The sequence below is a fragment of the Equus przewalskii genome, chromosome 23, assembly GCF_037783145.1.
Source record: "Equus przewalskii isolate Varuska chromosome 23, EquPr2, whole genome shotgun sequence".
NCBI lineage: Eukaryota > Metazoa > Chordata > Mammalia > Perissodactyla > Equidae > Equus > Equus przewalskii.
The window spans coordinates 23,348,885-23,361,086 of NC_091853.1; the positions used below are offsets into that span (position 1 = coordinate 23,348,885).

Genomic DNA, 12,202 nt, shown 5'->3' on the forward strand with positions numbered 1-12,202 from the left:
TGCCATTCTTCATTTGAGTGGAAAACCTTTCCTCCTTACAGCCTTCGCCCCAAGGCTGGTCTCCCTTTGCTCAAGCTGTTGTGTCTGCTGGAAATATCCTCTCCTCCCTCTCCCCACTTCTCACTGAGCTAAACTCACCCAAGCCCAGCTTAGGCATCACATATCCAGCTAAGCCTTCATATGCCTCCTCCGCCAGCTTACCTTCCGTTTTCCTTAGTATATGCCCTTTTGTCACCCTGTACTTCTCCTCCATAGCACTTATCATGACTAGAATTCATTTTTTATGTAATTATCTGTTCAATATTAGTCTGCACCAGCAAATAGAAAGCAGGGCTGGGACTGTGTCTATCATTTTCAAGGTCCTGGCACAGAGCAAGCACTCAAATATCTGAGTGAATTAACAGGGGCCACTTTGGGTGCCTACAATGTGCTAGACAGTGTTCTAGGAGATTTACATGGGTTGTCCCACTTATTCCACACGGCAACCCAAAGAGGTGTGGGTACTAGTTTTAGTATTCATGTTCACATTTTACAGGTGGGGTCCTGACATCCAGGAGGATTATACAGCGTGTTCAAGGTAACATGGCTGGTAAATGCCAGGTAAGGACTCAATCTCAGGCTTGTTCCCTGCCAAAGTCACTGCACCACCCTTCCTCGGTGCTCCCTATAGTTCTCGCTCACCGCCTTAGACACAGTAGGTGCTCAACAAAGAGGGATGGAGGGGATGACCCACTATGTCATCACAGTCATCCTTGAGGTCTACACACAAGAATTACAATTTCTTTTTTCCAAACGAGGGAGGAAAATGGAGTTTGAGGGGTTCAAAGTGTCCCCCAGCAGCAGGTGGCCATGCTGGGCTGGAACCCAGGTCTTCTGGCTCCCTGTCTAGGGTAATAACTTTCTCTACAGCACAAGCACAGTTAGGCACTGACAGGCGGGACTATGCAGGGAAGCTGTGCAGGCCTCAGACTGCCATCCTTAGACAGGTCTGCTTACAAGGACGGCCCCGGCTGATGTCTGGGAAGGTGGATTTGGGGCAGGTTCCCCTAACTGATTAGGGTGGCTCACTGTGCCTAAGCTGTTCTGCAAACAATGTGGTTTATGCTGAGCACCTGTTTTCCTTCTGGAAGCCTGGAATTTTGTTATATGCTAGGCAGAGGGTGCCTACATGACCAGTCCTCAATAAAAACCCTGGGCACTGCGTCTCTCCTGAGCTTCCCTGGGCGACAACATTTCACACACGTTGTCCCAACTCAGTGTTGGCGAAATTAAGCATGTCCTATGTGATGTCACTGGGGGGAACTCTTGGAAGCTCCTCTTGGATTCCTCAGGACTTTGCCCTGGGTAGCTTTCCCTTTGCTGGTTTTGCTTTGTAAGCTTTCACTGTAATAAATCATAGCCGCAGGACTACACGCTGAGTCCTCTGAGTCCTCCTAGCAAATCACGGAACCTGGGCACGGTCTTAGGGATCCCCAACACAGAAGCCTTCCTAACAAGAGAGGAATTTTGAATTTTCTTTGAAAAGGGTGAGAGGGGCATGAATTAGTCGATTAAAACAGGAGGCATTCTAGGCATTCTAGGCACATCTAGAAATGATGTGAGGAAAGTTAAATATGAGAAATAGATCAGTCACGTGTGGAAGGCCCCAGAGCTGTTGAACGTGGCCTAAACAGAGTCAGTGCTGAGAAAATCCAGCACCACAGTTATGAGGTGGAAGAGGTGGGGACTAGAAGTCACACTTGTCAGAAATATCCAGTGTCAGCAAGATGAACGACCTGAAGTCATACATATGGAATTTTAGTATCAAGCAAGGAGTGAAAGAATTTAGTGTCTGGCTGTCCGCCGCTAGCATGTGGCATAGGACATTCTGAGCAAGGTCCGTGGGAACGCTACTGAGAGGTTGAAGCAACAGTCCAAATTACTGGTTTTTCAGATAAACCACCTCAATATAAGGAAATCAGTCTGCTCCAGAATAATCTACTTCCCATCCATTAAGGGCACCTATTCACTCCTTTCTTTAGCCCCTTGAAATGCCTTTGTCCACAGTCCACTGTGCCCTTCCATCCCTCCTGTCCACCCCTCCTCACTCCTCAGGAGGGCTTCCTGGAATAATCCCACCCAACTGTTTAATCACTTCTTTTATTCTGCATCTACTTAGCACTTAAGCCTTCGTTTTACGTTAAATAATTTTGCCTTTAACCCAGCGAATCATGGTAAATTTTCCTAGGTTGTATCATAAGTTTCTGGCCAGCCTATTCCTCAGCATCCTAATGTCATGAAGGCAGAAGAAGGACCTTCACGACCCGTTTAGCTTCATCCCACTCAGCTGCCTCCATCCTCGAGCATCAAGGGGCCCTCTAAGAGAAGGGTCAGAACACAGCTGGCTGTTCCAAGCCATCCCCCTTAGTAAAGGAACACAGAAAGGGCTCTGGCTGGCAGCTTTGCAGGGAGTCATCCTCACTCATCCTGCTCTGACTCTGTAGATGATCCCACTAAACTAACTGCTCTGCTCCTGGTGATCAGGCCAGTGCCTGTATTTTGCTTCCCAAATCAATTTTATTTCTTCTGCTGGGCCCCTGTGTTACCTCCCTGCCCAGCACTATTATTCTGCCTAGGCTGCACCTGCTCTGTCCACAAGTCCTTCTAAAGACTGGAGTCTTGCCCTGAAACCCATCCCCTGGGGCTGGGCCTCCATTATCTGATGCTGCCTGCCCCCTGCCTGCCGAGGGCTGGTCCCAGCCTATCCCCACCAGGCCCTGCCCCATCCCAGCTCACCTACTCTCGCCCCCAAGGTCTGCCTGGTCTACAGATTGCAAAGTGGCAGCAACAGGCTAGTTTAAATGATGGTCTACCCTGGCACGTGGTAGTTATTTTGCTTGTCTGTTTTTAATTTAAATTTGAATGCTTTAGGCTAAACACACATTTTCCACCACCCCGGAGATCCCACAACTCTCTACTGCTGACAAACACATGGAAGAAGAAAACCAGCCACTGAGTATCCACCAGATGCTGTGCTCTGTGTATACACTGGCTCACTTAATCCTTCCAGCAACCCCAAGTGGGTGACATTACTATCTCGGTTTACCAGAGAAGCTCATGGAATTTGAGCAACTTGCCCAGATCACACAACTACAACTAGCAAGTCACAAACTCAGATTCAAACGCAGGCCTGGTAGATTCTGAAGTCCACACTACTTCCACTATGCCCCTAGTGAAAGTGGTAAGTCTTGATTAGGCTATGGATTAAGAAGGCCCCTCTGCAGCAGTGCGGAAGAGAAAACAGAAGTGCGGGAAAGCAAGTGAATGCACAATTAGGGTAGCACAGGAAAGAGGTCAGGCGGATGCGAACTCAAGTAGCAGTCTTAGGAATAGACAGCACATCAGGACCAGCTGGGGGGACACAGGACAGAGGTGACCAAGGGCAAGCAGTGATCTCTGCAAGAGTTCAGGAGAACGGAGAGGAAGAGGCAGCCTGGGAAGAGTAAAACGTCACGGTGAAGATTTTGTGTGTCACAAATCAAACTGGCCAAGAAGAGAGCTGGGTGAGACACAGAGACTTGATCATCCTTTCCTTAAGAGTGTTGGTTAAGCCTTGGGTGCAGAGAAGAGCTCTAGGGAGAGTAGCATAGAGAACAGTAATGGAGAAGGCCAGCCTGAGGACACAGCCTTGGCCCCCCACTGGCACTTGCAGGGCGGGAAGAGGAGGAGAAGCTCGAGGTCGGGGAAGGGAATGTCAGTGGGGATGGTGTGGCTCCCTCCAAAGAGATGGGCAACAGCTGCAGGGCAGGCTGACGACTGAGGATTACCAGACCCTGGAAGCCTTCAAAGGGCAATCTGAGCAGCACGGCAGGTGCATGGCGCTGAGCGCGCAGAGTGCAAATGTTGGCTTCTCTTTCCAGAAGCTTGTCCGTGAAAGGGAGAGGAGAGGGGCTGGGGAAACAGAGACGGAGCATGTGGGGGAGGGAAGGAGTCAGTGGCCAGGGAGTAATGGAGGGCACTGTTTCCAAGATGGGAGAGAGCTGAATCAGGCATGCAGGTGGAGAAGGCGCTCCCCCATTGGTCAAGAGAGTACCTCTTCCTTGAGAAAAAAGCTGTGGGGGAAATTCCAGGGATGTTCTGAATTGGTGAGGAGGGAAGTTGGTGGAGCTGTGACAAGAAATGAGGCATGGGGATCTGCTGAAAGTAAGTGAGATGGGTCCCCACTCCCTGCTCACAACCCAGGGAGAGGCACTCACTGGCTCTGTCACTTAACGCCAGGGCCACAGAACCTGCAAGGACATTCAGATGGACACCACATTGCTACATTGTGATCTAAGCTGCACCACCGTCTGCCTCCAGATAACAATGTGCAGAATGGGCTCATCGCTTTCACTGCAAATGGACTTGGAGTTTTTCTGTCTAGACTGATGAGTATTTTCACTTTTATTTCCTCCCTGGTCCTCCACCCTACTTCCTCACAAGACAGGGCTTGCCAGGACATATGGGTCCACAGACTGCTGTTTGACCCTCCAAATAAAGCTTTCCTCTGGGCAAAGGAACAAACTCACACGGGCCCCATGCTGGTCTCAGCAGCGGCAGGAGCTCACCAGCCCTGGGGATCGCTTCTGCCCCACAACATGGTCTCCTCTACCCCCAACACACACAGATTCCCACCCGCTACACTCTGCTGGAGTGGGAGCCCCGGTCCCATAGGGACCTCAGAAAAAGCCACCATCTGGGCAGGAAAAGCTCTTCAGAGACTGGGCCTGCCACTGCTCCCCCTTCCCCTGGCCTCTTAGCTCTTAAAGACCCCTGACCAGTGAAAAAGGCGTCAGGCAGCCTTTGAGGAATGCCGTTCTGGTTCCCTCACCCTCCTCCTGCCCAGAACCCTGGCTTCCTCTAGGTGAAATACTATGAGAAGAACACACAAATTGGAGTCTGAAGACTTGGGCTGTGGTTCTGGCTGGTCCCTACGTGCCGTGAGATCTTTCAAGTCCCTTCTGAGCCCCAGCTTGCAACCAGGTAACAGGGAAGGAACAGCACCTGCCTCTCCCTTCTCTCTGGAGGCAGGGACAAGTCCATCAGGTGAGACAGGCTGTTTGTAAACTGCACAGCGCTATTCTGATTTCTGGGATTGGAGCCAAGTCCTGCTGGCAGCTCAACCTCTCTCCAGAGCCCGGCCCAGCACACGTTCCCCGCCCATCGGTCCCTGGCAGCTCAGAGCTCAAGGGTGACACATCTCAAATGAACTCAACGCAAGGTTTTTGTAGGCCTACTCTGTGCCAGATTCCCAGATACAAACAAGAACAGACACAGGTTTTGCCCTGAGTTCGTGCAGCTGGGGAAAGCTAAGAGAGCGGGCGTCTGTTCATGCAGTGGCCAGGAGAACTTCCTCCATGTTGTTGGGAACAGACCATCCAGGCACGATCAGAGCCTGAGTTTCCTTGCTAACCCCTCAGATTCAGCGTTCTGAGAAACCATGGTGAGGGGCCTACAGCAGAGGAACCAGAGACCCAGGCCTGGCCCAGCCATGGAGCCTCAAGGGCTATCATACGCTCAGTGCTTCACCTCATCGAGAAGAATCCTGCTTTGGCCTGACTCACAAGGGCACCACAGAGGACCAAACGAGAACGAAATGACAAGAGCAATAAGAAGACGCTTTGAAAAGGAAAGAGCTTTAGCAACAAGGAATTATTATTTTTTCCGTGGGGTCCTCCCAGGTAAAGCTGAGATAATTACAGAAGGGCTGTTGGTCGAATTGCTGACAAGCCTTTCCCATGGCTAGCCTAGCAGCACTGACTCAGAGGCATCCGGTTCCCTCTCCCTGCAAATCATCTCCATTGAAATGTCCCAATCGCTACAGTTAGTACTTCCAGGGGACGGGGCCTCATCTTCTTTCCACCACCCTGCTGCCCACAGCCAGTGGACACTCAGGTGATGCTTGCTGACAGACAGACACACGGCCCATCCTACCCCCACTGCCACACACCTCGGCCCAGAGGACCTGAGAAAGTCACCTCTCCTCTGGCAGGACTGCTCAGAGTCCTTCAGACAGAAGCCAGCTCAGACAGCTGACTTCCTCCTGCCTATGTCCAGGACCCAGGGACAGAGATTCCAGGATCTGAGAGCCAATCCATTCCACAGAGTTCAAAACAAAACAACAACAACCCTTTATAGAAGCTAGATATTTTCAGCTTCCCTCTCACATCCGTCTTTTCTGCAGCAATTTCTCTCTCTCTCTCTCTCTCTCATTCAAATTAAGAGTAGAGTTGGGGGTGGGAGTGTTCAGATGATAAGGTTTTCACCCTAACCATCAATTGTGCTAAGACCTCGTCTTCGGCTGTGCGTGTATAAGGCAGAGCAGGTAGCTGCCCTCTGGATCTGAGAAGTCCTAGCCCAGCCTTTCTCTGTCTAAAATTCTCTCTCACACACCCAGAACTGTTCTATTCCCAGAAGTACTTCAAGCGATGTCTTTGCATTTTATGTCTTCCAGAGCCCGTGTGAAATGCAAATACCTCTGAAGGAAGGAACCATATTCCACTGGCCCTAGCCCAGTTCTCACGCAGCACCTGTGCCCAATAAATATTTACTGAATTCAACTGGGTACCAGACGCCTGTCCTCACACGACACGGGTCAGCGCCCAGGGCTGTGAAGGGCGGGGTGTGCAGGGGGCAGCCTGGCCGGGGAGCCACGCCTCATTTCACCAACCTCACTGGGTCGGTGGCCTAGAGCAGCCCTGCCAGCCACAGCGAGGTAACTGAGTTCTGATGAAAGTAAATCTGAAATAGCCAAATATGGAAACTCTGCAGGAGGGGGCAGAACCAGCCAGAAAGTCAGCGTAACCGCCCAGCGGGGTTAGCAGCAAGAGTGTGGCCCCTGTATTCACTGAAAATTCTCAGAACTGCGAAAACCCTGACGAGCAGTAAGTAACAAGGAGGAGACAATCTGGTGTGGAGCGCCCAGATTCCACTAATTCACCGGGCGTCCCTGGGCGACTCACTTCGCCTCTCTGAGCCCTGGTCTCCTCCAAGATCCCTTGGAGCTCACCTGGCGGGGGAGGGGGAGGGTTGTGTTTCTCAATGAGCGCGCTCAATTGAACGTTTCTTGGAGGTTTCCATTCATTCCAATGTTGAAGTTGCGTTCTAGAGGGCTCTGGCGGGAAAGTCTTGCACAAGTGCACGGGTGCCTAAGGGTACGGAGCGGGAGCCAGAGGTTTGCAGTGCGGGATTGCGGGGCACCCCATTCTGAACCTGGCCGCTCCAGTCCACCAGCGCGCTCAGGAGCAGCTCCCCGCTCGGGGCCCCCAGCCGCCGCCGCCCTCGCCGCACCTCTCCCCTGCTAAGGCAACGCGCCCCAGGCCCGGAGCCCAGCTGCCCCCACAGCGCGCTCGCTCGCCCGCATCGGCGGCCACCTGTGCCGCCGGCCTCCTGCGGCCCCGGCCCCGCCCGGCCGCCGCCTCGCGCCCTTCCCGCGCCGGGGGGACTCGCCAGACGCGAGGGGCACGGGCGGCCCGGCAGGGTCCCTGCAGGCCGGCGCGGGGCGCGGGGAGGCGGCTTCGGGGCTCGTGCCGCCGCGGCGCTTTCGGTTTCAAAGTCAACGGGACAAGCCGACCTGCGCTCCTGGTCACCTAGCTCCAGCCCGACAGCCGCAGGGCGCCCTCCCCCCTCCCTCCGGGACTCACATGTGGCTCCGCGCGGGACTCCGCTGGCGCGCGGCTACTCCGGGGCAGGGGCCAGCGGCGGCGAGCAGGGGCCGAGGCTCTCGGCCCCGGAGCCCGGAGCGTGCAGCCCGGCCCGGGAGGAAGCAGGGCGGGCCCGGCCGGGAGGGGAGGGGGGGGGGAGGAAGGGAGGGGTGGGGCGGGGCCCCGCGGAGCCGCTGGGGCGAGGGGCGCGGGCACGGGAAGGGCGGACTCGCAGGAGGGAGTGGGGCAGGAGGCTGCGCGACGGTAACCTGAGCAGTTAGAAGTCCAACCACCGTCACTAGAATCCTTGGTACCTACAAGTAGAAGTCGTCTCTGATTTCCCTCAAGTACCTTTAAACTGTGCACAACTTACCCTTCACCCAGGAATAACCAGGCTGGGCCAATCCTGTCATGTTTAGACCTGTTAGCCAAGGCCTGAGGTCTGGCTCAAATCAGTCCTTCCCGACGTTCCTGCAAATCCGCCAGCCCTCCGTCTTGCGGCTGGCCTACCAATCCCTCAGAGGTGTAGAGCTTGCCATGGTACCAAGGGCTTCCCAAGCATCTCTTTCAATCTTCAGATGAACCTTGCGAAGTAGGCCTGGTCATCCCCATTTTAGAGATGAGCTATCTGAAGTCCAGAGAAGTGACAAGAAGTGATGTGCCCAGAGCTTGACACTCAGCAAGTACTATAGCTACAAATTGAAGCCAGGTCTCGCAGGGCTCTTTCTTACAGTACTTCTCTCCATGAGCATATGATGTTCTGAATGATATTTGTATTCTGTATAAATCTCCTCTATGAGGATTGATGGAGCATAAAGAGCGCGAACTTGGAAGGAAATGGACCAGAATTCCAATGCTAGCTCCTTCTCTTTCAGTTAGGCAACCGTGGGAAAGTGACTTAACTGCCCAGAGCTTCAATTACTCATCACTACAAGAGAAGAAGAATAATATGCACAACTCAAATGTGCAGAGGAGCCTGGCAGGAAACACACAGGAGGGAGGCAGAGCTTGCAATCATGGGGGGAGGCGGGGGAAACACTGCTGCACCAAGGAGCATGTGTGGGGTCTAGAGAAGCAGCCAGGCTCGGTGTCAGCCTGGCCTTACCTGTCTCTCATTTTTCAACAAGAGCCAGAAACCAAGATTCAATCCTTTTGGTTGGTGAGAGTCAGATTAACCAATCCATGGGGAGATGGAGCCTGTGGGCATTGCTTTGGGACTCGAGATCCACCTCACAATCTCGTGAGAATTAAATGAGATGACATTCCTGTACTCCTGACACGGAGTGGGTGCTCTGTGAACCTTAGTTTCTCTCCCTGTTCCCTCCTACAATACATCTCTCATGGTTGCCTACTTCCTGCCTCCTTTCTCATTACCCACCCACCATCCCCCCACCCCGCCCATCCTTCTACAAATCAATATGTTTTGTAAAGGTATATCTCCCTTCTCTGGCTAGAAACTCAAATGTCTAGTATGTATATATGCAGGTGTGCTCGGGCCCCTGATACTGTCATTGACTGTGATTCAGTTGTCTCTCCCCACCCTTCTTCCCCAATTTCCCAAAAGCAGCCAATTTGCCCCAAGAATGATATCCAAGCTTTAAATATGATGGACTCAGATGCTGGGTAGATCGTGAGTCCTTTTCTTTTGAGGAAGATTAGCCCTGAGCTAACATCTGTGCCCATCCTCCTCTATTTCATGTGGGACGGTTGCCACAGCATGGCTTGACAAGTGGTGCGTGGGTCCTCACCGGGGATCCGAACTGACAAACCCCAGCCATGGAAGCAGAACGTGTGAACTTAACCCCTGCGCCACCGGGCTGCCCCAATGGTGAGTCTGAAGTGGTGGGAAGTGGGGGCTTCGTGACTCCAGACCTGGGACTCTAAGTGAGGAGGCAGAGGAATTTTAGATGGATGTTAATTGGAACTCAAGGACATGTTTGCAGTTCCCCTTGTTGATCACAGAATCCTGGGCAGGGTGTCTGGGAGAATAGAGAAGGCAGACCCTGGGACCTAGCCCAGTTTGTTGGAGGAGATGTGATCCTTTTCTTCAAGTCCCTTTGAGGATGGATGGGCAGGACAGGACATAAAGGTACATATTAAAAAGCCGTTAAGTATCTGCAGGTGATAGCTAACATTGTCTTATTATACACCAGATACTGTGTTCAGTGCTTCATCCATATTAACTGTCACCCCTGTTAATCATCACCTCTATTTTACAGATGAGAAAACTCCTCTCTTGAACAATTTGCGGAAAATGCAAAATTCTCAGTTCAGGAGTGGTCAAATCTGAACCTGGGAAGTCTGGTTCTGGTGCTCTTAGCCACGACACCACCCTTCCCCTCAAAGAAGTAGCTGATGTGAATTCAAACAGGACAACTTTAATAAGGAGACAAATTTAGCAGTTTTAGTGTCCTGAAAATATTTGCAATGTTAGAATCCAGTCTTCAAACTAAATTCATCTACAAATATAAGGACAGGATTGGACTACACACTAAATTTTTACACAGAAGAAAAGGGCTAAACTTTTTATCTGTTTCTTCGAAACACCCTAAGACTACCCCTAGCCTTCAGAGAGGCATGGCTTTCAGCTGTTTAATTTGCTGGGTAAGTTGACAGGGTAAGAGATTGCAGCCCTGGTCGTCAGTGGAAAGATGATGCTGATGGAGAGGGGAGGGTGCCACCTACTGGAATAGTAGATGGATGCATTGTCTTCCCCAGGCTGCCTTTCTGTGACAAGACTGATGGATATACAGTAGTGGATTAGTTAGAGCAGGGTAAAAGGTCATCCCTTCCATCACCTAGAGATCAATGATAGCAGATGAGGAGGAAAAATCCCCTCCTTGGGCCTTAGATTGCACCTTTAACTTCCATTACAAGTTACAATGGAAAGTCTCTGCCGGTAATGGAACCACACGTGGAAAGTGTGATATAGCAGCAAACCTCCCATGCAAAAAGCAAAACCTCAGGGTCCTGTACACACAGAATGCTCACTTGCTCACTAAGTAGGTCTTGCATTGAGGCAATAAATGAATGAATGTCTGTGGGTTTTCTGTTTTTAATTTCTTGACCGAGTGATATGTGGTCTCTGTTTCAATCAGATAACCTTTACCCCAGCTCTGCCTGTCAGTGTGCTGACCACCACAAGAAGAGAGGCTGGGAGTGCTGTGGGTGGGGGGCTTCTCCCAGGACTGATGTAGTTTAAAAAAAAAGACTCTTTTTCCAAAGGTACATCCATTGTCTGGGTATGTCCATTCACCTACCGAAGGACATCTTAGTTGCTTCCAAGTTTTGGCAATTATGAATAAAGCCACTATAAACATTCATGTGCAGGTTTTGGTGTGGTTGTATGTCTCCTGTGTAAGTGCATCCGGCAGCTGTGCTTTTATCTTAGGAGCTCCAGAAAGACCCATGTTTCTTTTGTTCTACTTGCTTCACTCTATTCTTACCTATTCTGTGTGTAGGGTCAGCTCCACGTTGAAGAAAGCAGACTGATGCTGTACCTGTGGCCATACATTCTGTGTTTGTTCCAGGGGGACCCCTCACTCAACACACACACTCACCCCTCCCCTTCTCTGTTCATAGTTTGATTGCCCGATAGTTAAGCCTTTTTGTTGGAGACATGAGGTTTTTATTGTTTTAAAATTAGACCCTGCTGTCTTCATTGGATGCTTGGCGAAATGTGCATTCTGTCCATTTTGACAGTTCCTTTAATAAGATTCACACATGCAATTCCCATCAATGCTTGGAAAAACATTTTATCATATTAATTCTGCATAGTCACTGTAAGGCATTAAAATATGGATTTTAAGGTTATTATTTAGCCTTAGGAGCTATGAAGTAAGATCATGGGTTTGATTGGCACAGTTTGGTTTTGTTAGACTTTGCAATAGGCTGGTAACAAGGCAGACCACTGATTTGGTGTTTCTTCTTTTTGAGAATGGTGCCCACTCTATATGGAGAAATTTTAAACAATACTCTTGAACTCTAGTTAGCTACATCCTCTATTTCACAGAAAACAGGACAGAAGCATTAAGAAGGAAAGGCGTAAGCTCAGGAAGGGCTTATCCTGGGAAAAACTGACACTGTTCAAATGCCTTTGACTCCAACGACACCTCTGTATTCCACGACCTTGCCCCTCACTTGGAGAAAACACATGCAATCTTCTGTAGGCACAATGAGGGCCTCTCATTATAGTACACCATCTGGGCTGCTGCATCCATTGCACACAATTTTGTTTCATACTTTCTTTTTCCTTTTTAAAACAACTTTACTATTATGCTTTCAATACCACAAAATTCACTCATCGAATAATTTTAGTACAGTCACACCTTGCTTAACAACAGGGATATGTTCTGAGAAATGCATTGTTACGATATTTTCATCGTTGTGCGAACATCATAGAGTGTACTTATACAAACCAGGATGGTATATAGCCTACTACACATCTAGGCTACATGGTATAGCCTATGGTTCCTAAGCTACAAACCTGTACAGTAGGTTACTATACTGAATACCATAGGCAGTTGTAACACAGTGGTATT

At 50.6% G+C, this 12,202-nt stretch overlaps 1 protein-coding gene and 1 long non-coding RNA gene across 3 annotated transcripts in view; one reads left to right on the top strand and one right to left on the bottom strand.

Annotated features, from left to right (window-relative positions):
• Window positions 1-8,005, bottom strand: part of TRAF5 (TNF receptor associated factor 5) — a 43,398-nt gene extending 35,393 nt beyond the window's left edge. The window contains exons 1-2 of one of the 2 annotated variants that reach the window (XM_070591250.1): window positions 7,662-7,880; window positions 7,028-7,166 (exon numbers count right to left, since the gene is read on the bottom strand). The gene's annotated coding sequence lies outside the window, so the exon portion shown is untranslated. Of the gene's footprint in view, window positions 1-7,027; window positions 7,167-7,661 lie in introns of both variants that reach the window. The other variant, XM_070591249.1, reaches the window with a different exon arrangement.
• The window catches only part of LOC139078929 (uncharacterized), a 49,076-nt gene continuing 43,556 nt past the window's right edge, over window positions 6,683-12,202 (top strand). The window contains exons 1-2 of the long non-coding RNA XR_011532121.1: window positions 6,683-6,902; window positions 9,378-9,489. This is a non-coding gene — a long non-coding RNA (uncharacterized lncRNA). The remainder of the gene's footprint in view (window positions 6,903-9,377; window positions 9,490-12,202) is intronic.